Genomic DNA, 15,644 nt, shown 5'->3' with positions numbered 1-15,644 from the left:
CCACCGTCTTGATTGTATTGTCCAGCAACTAGTATTGAGAGGCATATTGACTCTGACACTGGGTTTACTATCAAGCTATCATGCCTAGTAGCCATTGGGATCCTTATCCTGCATAGACAATGAAATTTATTTTCATTTATTTTATTTATTACATTTCTATACCACCCAATAGCCAAAGCTCTCTGAAACAGGTGGTGGCAGCAAAAAAAGGTGGAAGGACTGCTCTTTCAAGTGAAAACCAAATACGCTCCAAACATGAAAAAAAATTCAGTTCAATTCCATGTGTAACAAAAACCATTCTCGGCCTTCAACATCAGAGGTTATAGCTTTCAGGGACGCGGGCCCTGCCCTCCTAATCTCTTAAAGAAATAAAGCATTAGTAGGGTTATTGTCGTGTCTCTTTAAAAACCTCCTGCCTTCTTGGGAGACAATAATGAGGCCTGCTAAGTAATCCACAAAGCTTTATTCAAGCAATAAACATCTCTTCTCACCCGAAGAGAGTCTATTCTCTTAGCACCTTCCCCCTAGGCAAAACTATGCAAACTAAGCGAGACAATTGTCCTGTCAAGGAGAACGGAAAACCTTTTCTCATGACGCGTTAACTTCAGAGAGACTAATTCTGAGGCAGCTTCTGATGCGATGCGAGCCGGGCCAACTTTCTCTCACCTTTCTTTCGCTCCACCCGTTTCAGCCTACGGCACACCCTAGCATCAGCCAGCCTGTCGGGGCGCTCTCCTCCAGAAGAATGATCGCTTCCCAATGAGTGTAGGATTTGCCCTCGAGCAAAGCTCTGGAGAGAGTTCACCAGCTGGTGAAGAGCCCATTTGAGCTTTCTCCCCAACTGGTACAGGCTGGCCTGTTTCTGGCACCAACTCCTCCACTTCAGAGTCTGATTCTGATTGATCACCTGAAACACCTTCTTCCAAAACAGGGGGAGCAAGGCTAGACATGTCAGTTATCCCCATTTGCCTCATGAACTTGCTTCAACATGTTACAATATTTTGGGCCTGATCCCTTTCCTAGCACCATGAGGCACATTTCCTTGGAGTTCAAGTTTGCTGGGCAATTACAAGAAGCTTTCTTGACTGTCAAGAAATGCTCAGCGCCTCTTTTTATGTCAAACAGACGATGGCCGTCAGATCTAAGATAACTGCAGCCATATTCAAACTTCTTGGTTTTCTTTGACTCTCAGCAAACTTTACAGCTATTTGCTTCTTGATGAGAAGGGACAAAGGCAAAAAGAGATGGAATATGACAAGAAATGTCATAGCCTGGAGCATTAGGGATACAAAAAGAAGAAAAAGGTAGCATTCTATCTGCTCTGGCTAACAAGTAACTTCCCAGTATGGAAGATGATCAAATTGACTCCCCCCCCCTCCCTGGTTGAATGGAATATATATGAACTTGTTCTTGATAGTCCCAGAAAGAGTGGGACCCATAGTGAGTTATAGTGAGCAAAACACACACACACAAATTCAAAGGGTTTTTGCCTAGTCCACAGTAGCGATGGTGAGAAATTTGCTTTGCTGAGTATTTTTTAATGAATGTACATAAATTGCACCTCCTGGACTCAAAATGTGGACCAGAAAGCAATGTTTGGTTGATAAAGTATGAATTTCTGAGCTTGTGATGCATTCTGAGAAAGAAACAATCAAACAAGGTATAATGTACAAAGGAAAAAAATGTGTTTATTTCCAAAAGGGGCATGAACATCTTTGGTCAATGTTTGCAAGTGTCCAAAAATGTGTATGTTTAAAAATGCACACAAAAATACATACAATAGCCCCCCCCCCCCAAAAGCAACATTTAAATAAAATTCCAGCCTCATGCAGTACAGTGAGGTTGATGTAAAAACAACAACAACAACAACTAACAATCTTGGGATGTGCAAATCAGCAAATCTTAAGTTTGCAGAAGTTTTTGTGAGTATTTTTTTTTTTTTTTTTTGCATGAATGTCTGAATAATAATATAGCACTTTCTAACAAAGTGCTGTTCATAAGGTAAAATTGGTTAGGGAATTTACAAAAATACATACAAGAATTCTAATAAAAGACCTAGTTGAAATTAAAATAATAATAATAATAATAATAATAATAATAATAATAATAATAATTTAAAAAAACAATATGTATTTTTGTGCATATTTCCCCAACTGTTTGCATCAACTGTGTAGATCTTTGACATGTGTGTATTCTTCTCCCATTGATTACGGACTATTTTGTGTGCATTTTTTTAAAAAGAAAACTACACATTTTTTATGTATATTTTTCAAATGTACTCATCATGTTATAGAATGCATGAGGGGAAATCTACGAATCACATTGCAAGCTGAAAACTTTACAGACTTTGACCACAGGTTACATCGGAATCCATGTCCAGTCTCCCAAACTGGGTAAATCCTGATCAAAACTGCACTGAAACGAATTTCTCATACATCCCTAATATTAAGAGGTATAAAAGTAGTATCGATAAATAAAAAGACAATATAATATATAAATAATCTCTAGTTCGTGTACTGCAAGTTTACTGTGTGAATCCGACGTGGTTAAAAGAAAAAAGAAAATCTACCAGGAACCTTACATAATATGAGTAATGAGGCTGAGTTATATGGGAAGAAAGCTTCCCCTACTTTTCTCCCTTTTAGCAGGGCCTGCTAATTGTTACCCCACTCAAAAGTGTTAAATTTAATTTCTTGTGTAACAATATAACTGTACAAATCATGTACTAATTGTAGGGCAGGAACAGGGTTCAAGGCAATTCCTTCCCCCACTCCATCAAGAACAAATAACACGTTTATCTACATAACTCTTTAGGTTTTGTTGCTCTGGAATATCTGTGTACTCTTACTCAAAAACAGGGAGGAAAACCTTGGACTCATAGTACTAGTTGTTACAAGTTACTGGCCTTTGGCTGTTATAATATTTTTCCATGGCTCATTTGCAATTCAGAACATCAGCCAAGAATGTGAAATGAGATCTGATCTCTTTGTAATGGCGAAAAGGGACACAGAAAGCAGCAGAGGGATTCCTCTTGGATTGTCAGATTATTATTATTATTATTATTATTATTATTATTATTATTATTATTATGGCTGTTCTAGAGCTGTGCACAGTTATGTATGGAGGTAGTGGCCTCTACAATGTCCTGAAATAAGGGAGCATTCATTATATTCCATCAAAATGTAACCTGGATTAAAATAAATAAATAAATAAAATCTGCCTTTCCTCTCAAATGCTCAAGGTGGCACACATGGCTTCCCCTTCATTTTTATCCTCAAAACAACCCTGTGAGGTAGGTTAGGCAGAAAGGTAGTGGCTGGCCCAAGGTCATCCAATGAGCTTCATTGCTGGGTGGGAATTCAAACCTGGGTCTCTCCCAAGCCCAGTACTAGCATAATATCATTGGACAACCGCTGGGTCTGATGTGTTGATTGCTGTCTTCGGGCTCCCATGCATTGTAGCTTGAAGCCACCATTATAAAATGCCCCCACAATGCCCTAGAGTAGGAATGGCCAAATATGCACAGGTTGAGTTTCTCCAAATTCTTCCCCAATGCTCATTTCGCTGCATTTGCATTACTGAATGTGAGCATTCATTTTTAAAATTTCTTTTTATCATGAAAAAATGTGCATTTTCTGATCGAATGCATTTCCACTGGCAGTTAAACCTGCTGGGCTCTTTGACCCAGGAGGAGGGCATCTACCAGAGAGCATTTTACCACCTCTATCCAGATCTGCTCTTCCCAATCTCAGGTCATGGCTAGACCAGGCCTATATCCCGGGATTGTCCCGGGATCATCCCTGTGCATCCAAATGACACACAGGTGAACCCGGGAGCAGGCAGGGAGGACCCCTCCATTTGCCTGGGATAATCCTTAGGTCTAGCTAAGGCCTCAGTCACTGACTACTACCCTGGTCCTCAACCTTTATTGATAATAGATAATACTGCTTTACTCTTGGACTGCAAGTTTATATGCCACCATGAAATGTAAAACATTGTACCGATAAGTATACTTGCATTAGAAATGTAGAAGCAGAAAAGAGGCATGAAGGGACTGGTCAAAAGCTGTGACAAAATGCATATGCTCAATAATTGTTACAAAAATCTGGCAATAACAAGCAAACCATGGAAAACTCCCAATGGGTTGGTTCTACTTCGGAAATGAGATCAGTCAGTTCAAAATCCGAGGAGGAATTTGGATGATGAGAATTTTACAAGCATTCCTAAAATTCACATGCCATTTCTTTTTAATGATAAAATTCAGCGGCAGGTCAAGAGAAAGCACTGGAGAAGCACATGTGGCCTTTGCTCTAAGTTAAAAAAGTCTTCTGTATGTGTTCAGTTGAGATGTCTGACAAGAGCGGTCCCTCCTGGGAGCCCACTGGGTTGGAAGGAAGAGGTAGGGTAGGGATGGATGAACTCACCTCCATCTGTGCTTGCCAGGGTCCCGCCAAACTGCCACCGGTGGCCTTCACTCATGGTGCCGTGTGAACTGCTGAACAGCCCAGGGAGAGTCCGGTGAGCAGTGCGGGGCTGCCCGTCCCCTTTGCGAACTGCCATTTTGCATAAAATTGGTGGATTGGGGTTTTCTGGAAATACAACATTGCATAAATGGTAGCTGTAAAAGGGCCATTTGACCTACATTATAGGAGAAAATGGGCCATTTCTGTTTGTAATGCTGCATAAATGGCCCCTTTTACATCTGCTGTGTTACAATTCTGGAAAACCCTGAGCTACCATTTTTATGCAAAATGGTGGTCTGCTGGCAGCTGCCGGATACTCATGTACTGAACGACAATCAGCGAACGGGTCCAGTAAGCATGCAGCAGCTTGGTGAGCATTATTCAAAGATTGTGGGTGGTGGTGGTTGTGCACCAGACTCCATTCCATCTCAGATTCCCATAACATCCCTAAATTAGAAAGAGAAAAGGGGGTGGCTTAAAGAGTGAGAAAAAGGGGTGACAAAACAGGGAAAGGTTGGCTCACCCACTTTCACTTCCGGCCCTCTCATGTCTGGCTTTGGCACTGCGCACTGGCTTCCACTGACATGTGTCCTATTACCCGTGAGCAAATGCAACCCCTGCTTTTGATGCCGGGGTAGTTGCCAGATATCTAGCTCCCTAAAGGCACAATCCTATGTGTGTTTAGAAAGAAAAAGAAGTCCTACAACTCCAAGCATGCTGGGAATTGTAGGACTTTTTTTCCTGTCTAAACCCACATAGTATTGTGCTTTTAGTGATGCAGTTTAGATATTCGACGCATGATTTCAAAACCTTATGTCATTATTTGCAATTTACAACAGTTAACTTTGGCCTTAGCTAGACCTAAGGTTTATCCCGGGATCATCCTGGGGTCATCCCTGTTCATGTAAATGACACACAGGATATCCCGGGAGCAGGCAGGGACGACCCCGGGACGACCCCGGGATAAACCTTAGGTCTAGCTAAGGCCTTAGTCTCTCTCTCTCTCTCTCTCTCTCTCTCTCTCTCTCTCTCTGTGTGTGTGTGTGTGTGTGTGTGTGTGTGTGTGTGTGTGTGGTGTTGCTTTGACAAACTGATAAGTGGCATGCAATAGAATTAAGTATTTGACAGTATTTGACATCTGAGAGCTTTTTTTCTTACCTGATGTATGCAAAAATAACCACGAGTTGCCAAAAAGCATTCACATTTTGAGGGTAACAATCTTACATTCGAAATGCAAATTTGAATTGCGAAACTGAAAGTTTGCATTCAAAATCAGAGCGGTGAAATTGGAAAATCAGCTGGTATTTGAATATTTGGAATGTTCATTCTAGCTGGAGAAAGTACCGTTGTGTAGTCTTGAGGATTCTCCACCTCCCGCCTCCAGATCTCTTGAGAGATCTCTGGAATGCCTTTCACCTGACAGAGGTTCTAGTGGTGTTCTGGTTTTTTCCAACTTCTTTTGTGGATGTCGCCTGCTGAGATTTGACTTTGTGCTCTCTCAGGGGTTGTCATGCAACCATAGTCAAAATCTCAATTAAACGTGCCCACAGTTTCTGACAATAAGAACCCATTGATTTGTGGGGCTTCTTCAGCACAATGATGACTCTGGCTATGGAGAAAGGTACCCTCTTGTTACATCAGGATATCCCCAGAAGAGTTGATTAGGCTACAAGTGACTTCCAGCCAGAACTTCAGAAGGCAGATCTATAATACAGTTGGTAGTCATGTGAGTTGCCAGCCAGATTGAAATGAGTCACGATTTATGTGTTTGCTTTCCACATGGGTCTGGTTCAATTTTATAACTACCCTTCTGAGATAAGAATTAATACATAATGCATTGGTCAATCTATTCCCTTTGAGACTGAAATCTGTATCTCTCTACCTTGTCCAATTATATAAATGGGATTGCTCCCCCTCCCTCCCCCTTCTCTTTTTCCACTTTAATTGCCTCTTTAACTATGGCTCACCACCACCCTGCCTGGAAGGGTGCAATTACCCTTAGGAGTAAACTCATTTCTCTTTGGGTGGAGCGGTGGTGTAAACTTGTTGCCAAGGTGGTGACTTAGCAAAGCAGTTGTATAATGTTCTTTATGAAAGGCCCAGCTTGTCACTCCAAAATGGGTCATAACTTTTGCTTTTCTGAAGCTATAAGTTAAATCTCTGAGTAGGGAGCAGATTCACATCAGTACTTTTAATGCACATGCATGTAAGGTTACAGAAATGGGCACAAAACACTTGTGCACTGCCTCCGTTCCATCTCCACATGTCTGCCTGTGTTGGTGAAGGTGTTTGAATTGAAACAGCTCTATAATAAATGCAACCAACTCTGTTGTGGGATTCTAAATTCTACTAAATATCCTTAAAGTGTATTTTTTAAAAAACTTAAACTATTGCGCTTGATGGCGGTGTGTGTGTGTGTGTGTAAGCCAGGAGTCAGAAATTATGGCAGGGAGTAAGAATAAACTGGGGATCAAAACAGGAGTTAGAGTTGAGGAACAAGCCAGGAGTAAGAATAAACTGGAACACAGCAGAGCCAAGAATTTCTTGTCACTTAAGGCCAAACTAAACATTCAGCTAATCACATGTAGTGTAGCTAGGGATGTAGGAGGATTTTCATTTTGTGTGTGTGTTGCAAAACATGTGAGCACGCTCTGTTCAAAACCCGGAGCACGAGCGTAGGCATGTGTCCACCCAAAATGTTCACAAGTTGTCAAACACGTACTCATGTTCATCTCATTCCCAATTCCCAGTTGGACTTGAAGAACTGTCCTAAATTGAGGGAATTCCCTCACTCAACTGAATCAGCCCCATTTAATATACGGAGGAAATCTGAGCAAATTTCAGGAGATTTGCACAAATGTCTCATTCAGTCACTGCTGGATTTGTGTTAGGGACCGCCATCACAGGGAGGTATGGTTCTTTTTGGGCTCAATGGACTTCTGTAGTGTATACTATTTGCTTTGCATCTGTTAGTTGAGTTGTGTGCTGTTCCCCCAGCTCTGGGAATTTTTTTGTGCATTTTTGGACGTTTCTGCAATTTGCCCAAATTTCTGAGCAATTTGTGCAAATCATGCAAATTCAGCCCTAATTTGTGCAAATTTGTGCAAATTGCAGAACACCCCACCCCCAACACAAAATGATGCAGAAAATTCCTGGAAAATCTGGAAGCTGGCCTGACTTGCTGCAGATCACGTTGGATGATGCAGGAGGAACCAAAAGAAGTCTTGGGCAGGGGTGAACCTCTGGAAATACCTTGAACTCCACCCCCTAATGGATTTCTCCAACAGTCCTACTTTGCATAATTCTCCCATGAGTGTGCAGCAATTGCAAATGCAAATAGGAATATTTGGAGAATCTTAGCAATCTTGAATATTGCTCTTTCACCCATCCTAAAGTGTAGTTATGTGTGATAGTATTATTTACTTTCATGTGACTGTATGCTGCCTCAATTCGGATTAGGGAGATGGTGCTCTGTGAGGGGGTCAGTTAAAATGTCCTCTACCATTCCCCAAAATTCTATCCTCCGTGTGTGGGTGGGTGGGTGAATTTAAAAACCTCCAGAAGGTATCCATTGCAGTGAATAGAGACTTCTCCTTCTTTATTTAACCCCATGGGAGATTTGAGGGAAAATGAGGGGGAGGTTTAACACCCCCATCCCAGAATCCTGTGGTCCTGATCTGAATTGTGACTGTACATACTTTCATGAATAATAATAATAATAATAATAATAATAATAATAATATATTACTGCCTTTCCCTCTGGAGCAAGACATAGAATACAAAAATATTATAAAATACATAAAACTGATTAAAACATATTAAACTAATACACTATTAAAATAACAGCCAGAATCTTAAAATTCAACTGGGTAGGCCTACTGGAAGAGATCAGTTTTTATTGCTTTTTTATATTCAGAAAAACTGGTGAATTGGCAGATCTCTCTCAGCAGGCCGTTCCACAGTCTGGGGCCATAGCTAGACCTAAAGTTTATCCCAGGATCATCCCGGGTTCGTCCCTGCCTGAGCGTTGGATGCCCTGTGTGGCACTTAGATGAACAGGTTTGACCCCAGGACAATCCTGGGATACACCTTATGTCTAGCTGCGGCCTGAGAGTGGCGGAAGAAAAGGTCCTCTTGGTAACAATTGTTAATCTAGTTTTTGCTAGCTGAAGTAAATTCTTCCCAGAGGCCCTGAGTGTGTGGGGTGGATTGTATGGGAGAAGGTGATCCCACAGGTAACCTGGACCCAAACCATGCAGGGCTTTAAAGGTAATAACTAACACTTTATACTTCACCCGGAAACTAATTGGCAGCCAGTATGGCAATTTTAAAGCTGGTAAAAGAATCACACATAGTGTAAGGCACTCTTTAGTTTGGCCTTTTGGAAAAGTTCCAGCCCTTTATAGCCCTTCCTGTCTAGAAGGGATCTATAACCAGCCTGGGTGTGCAGAGATAGTCCCAAGCATGAGAAGATACTGGCAAACTCACAGTTGATGGATCACTGCATGGGTTCAGCTGCAGCTAGAGACAAGGATTGTTGGTTTTAGCCCTGGTGGATCTTGACATATGTACAAGTATGCAAGTGTTTCCTGCAGGGCTGTAGCCATGGGAGTCTGTAGGGGCCTTCCATAACTTTTAGCACCCATTTCCCTTTTAAAGAAGCCAGACGTTAAAAACAACAAAACAACAACAACAACAAAATATGCAGGCAGAATTGTACCCAATGGCTCACTAAGAAATAACCCAATTAAGGCTGCAATCTTATGCATGATCAGATGGGGGGGGGGAGTCCTACTTTGTTCTGCCTAAACATCCATGAGATTGTGCTCTAAATAACTTTAAACACGTTAGGCTCCCAGTATTTTTGTTCTAGCTGTTCTGCAATGGTTCAATCGCAGGCTGTGCAATTGAAAAAGATCATGTTACAAGATGGGATGGTTGAGAATTTCCCTTCAGTTCGGTTTGGATAAGAATTTACCCAAAATTTGAAACATCCTTCATATCTGGGACAAAAAGAACTTGAGATTTTTTTTAAAAATTTGAATGTCGGTGAAACCCAAACAGGCTGCTTAATCCATCCAGGCACAGGGCTTGAATGCTTTACTCTTCAAAGTCTGGGCTCAAATTCCTGTGCCACCTCATCTTAAACAGCTGCAGGTCCATCATGGTTAGGGTTGTATGAATCAAGTCCATCTTAGGGATGTGCATATCAGCAAAACTTGTGCTCACTGAAGTTCTCCAAATTCCATCTTGAAACTCACTCCAACTTGAATCTGTATGAGGTTGCAAGATTTGTTTTTTTTCTTTTCGCATGAAAACCCATGCATATTCTTGTGCATATTTTCCAAAAGGCACACAGCCCTTGTGCACATCTTTGAAGTGGTTCCTTCTCTCATTGATTTTTGAGCATTTTCAAATGTACACATGCTGGCAAACACATTTGTTTTGGTCTGCGAATCACACTGAAAGTTCAAAAATATATGGACTTTGACTGCAGTTTGCACAGTCTGTGTTTGCTCCAGAAAGTGCTAACCGGATAAAATCCCAATAAAAAAATACTGAAATGAATTTCTCATACATCCCTAATCATGGTCCTCTCTATGCTGGGAATAGTTGTACCTATTGAATTTGTCTGGGACACATGGGCAAGAATTTAGTTTCAGGTGTTTTTTTTTTTTTTATAGGAACTGACCAAAATTTGCAAGTTTCATATTCAGAAGGAAAAGAATTTGATATAAAAAAAATGAATGGCAAGAAAGTGAAATTGACAGATTTGCCCACGTCTAGTAAAAGGTGATAGGAAATACCTCTGGCTGTGATTCTGGGGAACCACTGCCAGCCAGATTAGGTAATATTGATATAGATGACCTAGTATAAGGCAGTTTTCTCTGTTTCTACAAGTTTTAGTGATCAGAGTTCACGTTCCTTTCCCTTCATCCCAGCACAATAGAGGAAGAAATGGAGACCTTTTCTGTAGCGGGCAAAAGGTTTCTCAAAAAGACACACCCCTGTTTTAGCCCAGTCTCTGCTTGAATGCATTCTCCTTGGACCTGCACTGAATATTCTCTAGTTTCTATTTTCAGGTAGGGGCAAGCAATTAAGGGAGATAGTTTGAACATTCATGGCTTAAAATAAAATCCCATTCAATGCTATCCTTTCCCTCTGGTTTTTGATCTTTCTGGGTCATTTCCCCATAATTGCTGTTCCTTTGTCCTTCCTAGATTAGTCATATGGGTCTTCCCCGATCAGAGAGACTGCGCTGAATGGCATGATGTCATAATGTTACAATTAGGCAAGCAGATTTGGCAACATGTTGGCGTCACTGAGGTGTAGTGAAGGCAACCTGGGCTTGTGCCCTTCAGTCAGAAAGCACTACATGGATTTTGTTAAATCTCTTCCGTTTGTGTTTTGTGGATCGTCAGGCACTTTTTGTTCCATTGTGCTCTCATTGATGGAATCAGATTTAAAGGGATGTATGAGAGTTTCATTCCAGTTGTGTTTAGGGAGCCTACTCTCATGTGTGTTGTCCCCCCCGGACGCAGTTGGGTCGTTCTGGATGAGCACCTGCAAGACCCCTAGAGCGCTTGGCAGCTGCCCTCCCTCCCCTCAAAATTGCACACTTCACCCCCTGATGCAACGGGGGGGGGGATTGCCCAATACCTGGAGCTTCTGCAATTTGTGCACTTTCCCCCACTGCATCAGTGGCAGCCATAAAGGCCCCATTGATGCAGGGGTAAAGGTACGAACAGAGCATTGGTTCAGAAGAGGATCACACAGCCCAGCGACCAAGGATGGATGGCAACAGCAACTTGGTGAGCACTCCACCAAATCAGGCATGGGTGAGTTTGCCCACCCCTAGAATTCACATCTGAATTAATGACAAGTGTGAATTAGCACTAATGTCCAATAGCACAAGTGCAAATTCGCACAAATCTCCAACAAACATTAAAAAGAAAATTGCTCCATGAGTCCCACATGACTTGGTGGGACTACTCCTTTAAAGCGCTTTAATTAGAATGTAAGCCTATGCGGCAGGGTCTTGCTATTTACTGTTTTACTCTGTACAGCACCATGTACATTGATGGTGCTATATAAATAATAATAATAATAATAATAATAATAATAATAATAATAATTTAAAGCACTTTGAAAACATTTTGAGAACTGTATATGGAGTGTGTCCTGGCCCCCAAGAGTTGTCAAAACTGTTATAAAGTGCTTTAAAGCAGTAGTGTAGATCCTGCTTTGAAATAAGCTGATCCGCAACAGGATCCGCAGGCCAGATCCACAGAAATCCAAAAGCGTTAGAAATGATTGTGGATCTCTCTGACATCCTTCAAAATCGCACAGTGAACAGGCAGGAAAGTGAAAGTGAGGGGACTTGGGGACGATGGAACTGATTAAGTGAAGATTTTCCATCTCAGTTTAGTTTATTTGTATTGGATACTGGCCATAAGGAAGGTGAACATTTGTTGCAAGAGAAGCTGAGATATCATCAAAAAGGGATGGTTGTGTGTTTGTTTGTTTGAAAAATTGCATGTTTTTGGCCTTTCCGAGATGTCGCTCTGGCATATGGGTGCTGGGGGAGGATCGCGGAAGCTGGAAAGCCCGAGATCTCCCCCCACCCCAAGTCCCAGAAAGCCCATAAGTGTAGACATGCCCCAAGTCTCCTACATTGGTGTGCTTATAGCCTCACCATTTGGAATGAAACCACCCTGCAACCGGTATTGATTTTCTTTAACATTCTTTTCGGCTCAACGTAATAGCAGTCGTGCCTTCACAAGGTGGCAGCAGGAACGTCCCCTCCAATATTTGACAGCTTCAGAGCGACTGGCAAAGTCCCTGGCCAGCCTTTGATGGGCCTGCTTGGGAAGAATGGGATGCTTGCGTAAGCAGGGCTAAGTCTAGGGCTTGACTGAGAACCAAATGGAGGCTCCAAGCAGTATCCAATGATGCCATTCTGCAAATTCAAAGAACACCAAACGGTTGACCATTATGCCTGCACTCGTTATGCAAGAAGTCGTGCAAGTGGAATGTGCGACTGGTTATTCCAGCGGTTGCACAATGGTTGCACAAGTGTAATGAATGACCACGTGCACAACTGTGCTTCTGCACATGTAAGTTTAGTTCCCTTGTCCAGAGTTGAGAACCTAGTTTCCACAAGCACAACATCATTTGCGCTAATGGAATAACACAGTGGGATACTGCCCTCCAGCTCCTACATAATCTGTAATTCTGAACAGAGCCATTAATGAATTAAAGCTCTGATCTCACGTGCATCGCCATCCTTGAGTGGGAGAAATGGACAGCATTAGGAATTCTCCATGGTTCTGTTCTCCCTGTGTCTCTGTTTTCATTTCCAAGTGTTATACAGAGCTCTATGCATCAAGAGTTTTCAGCAGCTTTCTGCACCTTCATTTCATCTGTGTCTTTGCTCTCCTCTCTCTTTCTAACTTACTGATGCACAGGAGTGCAGAAAACCAGACTCAATGTGATCATTTGTTATGATTTCATTGCACTGAAATTCTTCTTGTGTGGTGTTTTACTGATATACCCATGGGCTTAATTGATGTTGATAAACCACTAAGGCAAAGTTGAGTGATTGCACATACTGGTGTATCAAGACACTTTTTGGCATGGTGCTTTACCAATGTGCAGGAGTGCACAGTAAAACACCCCACACAATCTTTATGCACTCAGAACACTTCAAGACTACTTGCATTTATTTATTTTTTGTGCAGTACTTTATCAATGCATGTGGGTCCAGTTGGAAATATTCAGAGAGGAAAGTGTGTGAATGAATTAAAATAACAGAAGCTTCATAAAGCAGTCATGCGCCAGTAGGGAATTAATTAGAATTCTGGGAAGAATGGCAAGAGGAACAAGAAAAGAGCAAAACAGGTAGATCCAGGTAACAAGGAATTGCTGATATTGTAGTCACTAGGAGTGTGCAGAGTAATGGAGCCAGAGCACCAATGAGCTTCGTAACTTTTGTGCAACCGGTTGCACATTCCGCTTTCACGACTTCTTGCATATGTCACCAACCCCTACCCCTACTTCCTGCCCTAACTTTGATCCTCTGAAGTCAACTTGCAATGCTTCAAATCATAGAATCATAGAATAGTAGAGCCGGAAGAGATCTATCAGGCCATCATCCAACCCCCTGCTCAATGCAGGAATCCACCCTAAAGCATCCCTGACAGATGGTTGTCCAGCTGCCTCTTGAAGGCCTCTAGTGTGGGAGAGCCCACAACCTCCCTAGGGAACTGGTTCCATTGTTGTACTGCTTTAACAGTCTTGAAACTTTTCCTGATGTCCAGCTGGAATCTGGCTTCCTGTAACTTGAACCCTTTATTCCATGTCCTGCACTCTGGGATGATCAAGAAGAGATCCTGGCCCTCCTCTGTGTGACAACTTTCAAGTATTTGAACAGTGCTATCATGTCCTCCCTCAATCGTCTCTTCTCCAGACTAAACATGCCCAGTTCTTTCAGTCTTGCCTCAGAGGGCTTTGTTTCCAGCCTCCTGATCATCCTTGTTGTCCTCCTCTTAACCCCCTCCAGTGGGTGTGGATGTTCCTCATCCCTCCCAACCCCTTTACCTTTTATGTTATGTCTCTTAGCCTCTAGGCAGTGTTTGTTTGATTGCTCATATTGGAATTGGATTGCTCATATTGCTCATATGTAAGCTATTCTGGGATTCTTTTCACAAGAAGAAGAAGAAGAAGAAGTCATGTCTTGGGACTAGGCCATCTTCAGCATCTTATTCATGTGACTATAGCAGGACAGAAATGAAATTGAAATGATCATGCTGTCTGTACACATGGCAAAATTCGAGCTATCCATGTCCTACCTCTGGGCCTTTGCTCATCCCAGCTGAGAGATTACATAGTTTCATTATTTGGCTAAGTAGCTGATCATGTTAAGTGCCTTTGCGGACAAGAAGTTCCATGGAGCTGGAGGAAGATTAATTTTGTAAGCAAGCTTCTCTCGATTGGGATTAAATTAATGTGGGAAGGAGGCTGCCAGAGGGGAAAAAGAATCATACTGCCTTGCAGTTGTGCTTAGGAGACAAGTCTAAGGGCCAGGTCAAATGAGAGACGCGATGTACAGTTGCTTCCCTCTGCTTTGCAATGTCTAGTAGAACTCTTACCCCTGTTCTGAATGCCCAGTGTTACATGTATCCTCCCTCTCCCGCCCATATCATTGGCTACTGATAGCGGGTGGGGAAGAGGAACATCATGATGTCACAACCACAACCCAAGATGAGTTCTGTTAAGATTATTTAGGGGGGAGGGAAAAAGAACTCTTGTCTCCTTCCATATTTACCTACCCAGATATTCGGATTAATTCAAATGTGGGAGAAAGCAAAGCCAACAGGTTTGTCCATCCCTAGCCAGAGGGGCTGAAGCTGAATTTCCATTTACATGGTACACTCTATTGCCCAAGGGGTTTTGGAGGACCGGAGTCCATCCCTCATTGCACTTCCAGGTGTTTCCCAGCCATATGCCGCCTGGCAGTGTTTCTCCTGTGACTGCCAGATATAATCATAAGAACATGGTGACCGGAGTTCAAATCACTGCTTGGCTGCTTTTCGGCCAGTCGCTATCTCTCAGCTTAACCTACTTTACAGGGGTGTTCTAAGGATAAGTCATAGGGGAAAACCCAATGCACCCCACCCAACCCATGCTCCTTTGAAGATAGGCAGGTCACAGCTTTGAGAAATAAATAAACCTCCTCTTTGATTTGCAAATGGAAAGGGAAACATCTTTGATAATAGGGACTAGACTCAACAACAGGTGCTTGCCAAGATGGGAGCTCTGCGTAGGACCTTGCGTAACGTTTACAAGTTGCAATTTTCTTTTTGGGGCCAAAGAAGATGCCTCACTTTGATCATTAGCTGAACAAGCAGGGGCAGGTCATTAATTGTTGATAGTAACTGTTTTGGCCTGCACTCCTAAACCAGTCTTGGTTACTCAGCCTCTGGGCTGATCAGGGAATAATTCCCTACATTAGGCAACCTAGCCTCACACATGCCAGAGAAGGAGCAGACATCAATTCTGTTGTGGTGGATGTCATACCTACCACCAGTCTTTGTTCATTTCCTAAGTTGTCTGTCTGCTGGGATTAAGTGGTTTCCCTAAAAGGATTTTGCTATTTTGAGATCTCTCTCTCTCTCTCTC

Source organism: Elgaria multicarinata, chromosome 14, assembly GCF_023053635.1.
Source record: "Elgaria multicarinata webbii isolate HBS135686 ecotype San Diego chromosome 14, rElgMul1.1.pri, whole genome shotgun sequence".
Taxonomy (NCBI): domain Eukaryota; kingdom Metazoa; phylum Chordata; class Lepidosauria; order Squamata; family Anguidae; genus Elgaria; species Elgaria multicarinata.
The sequence above is the reverse complement of the archived record's forward strand: the minus strand, read 5'-3'. Positions refer to the sequence as shown.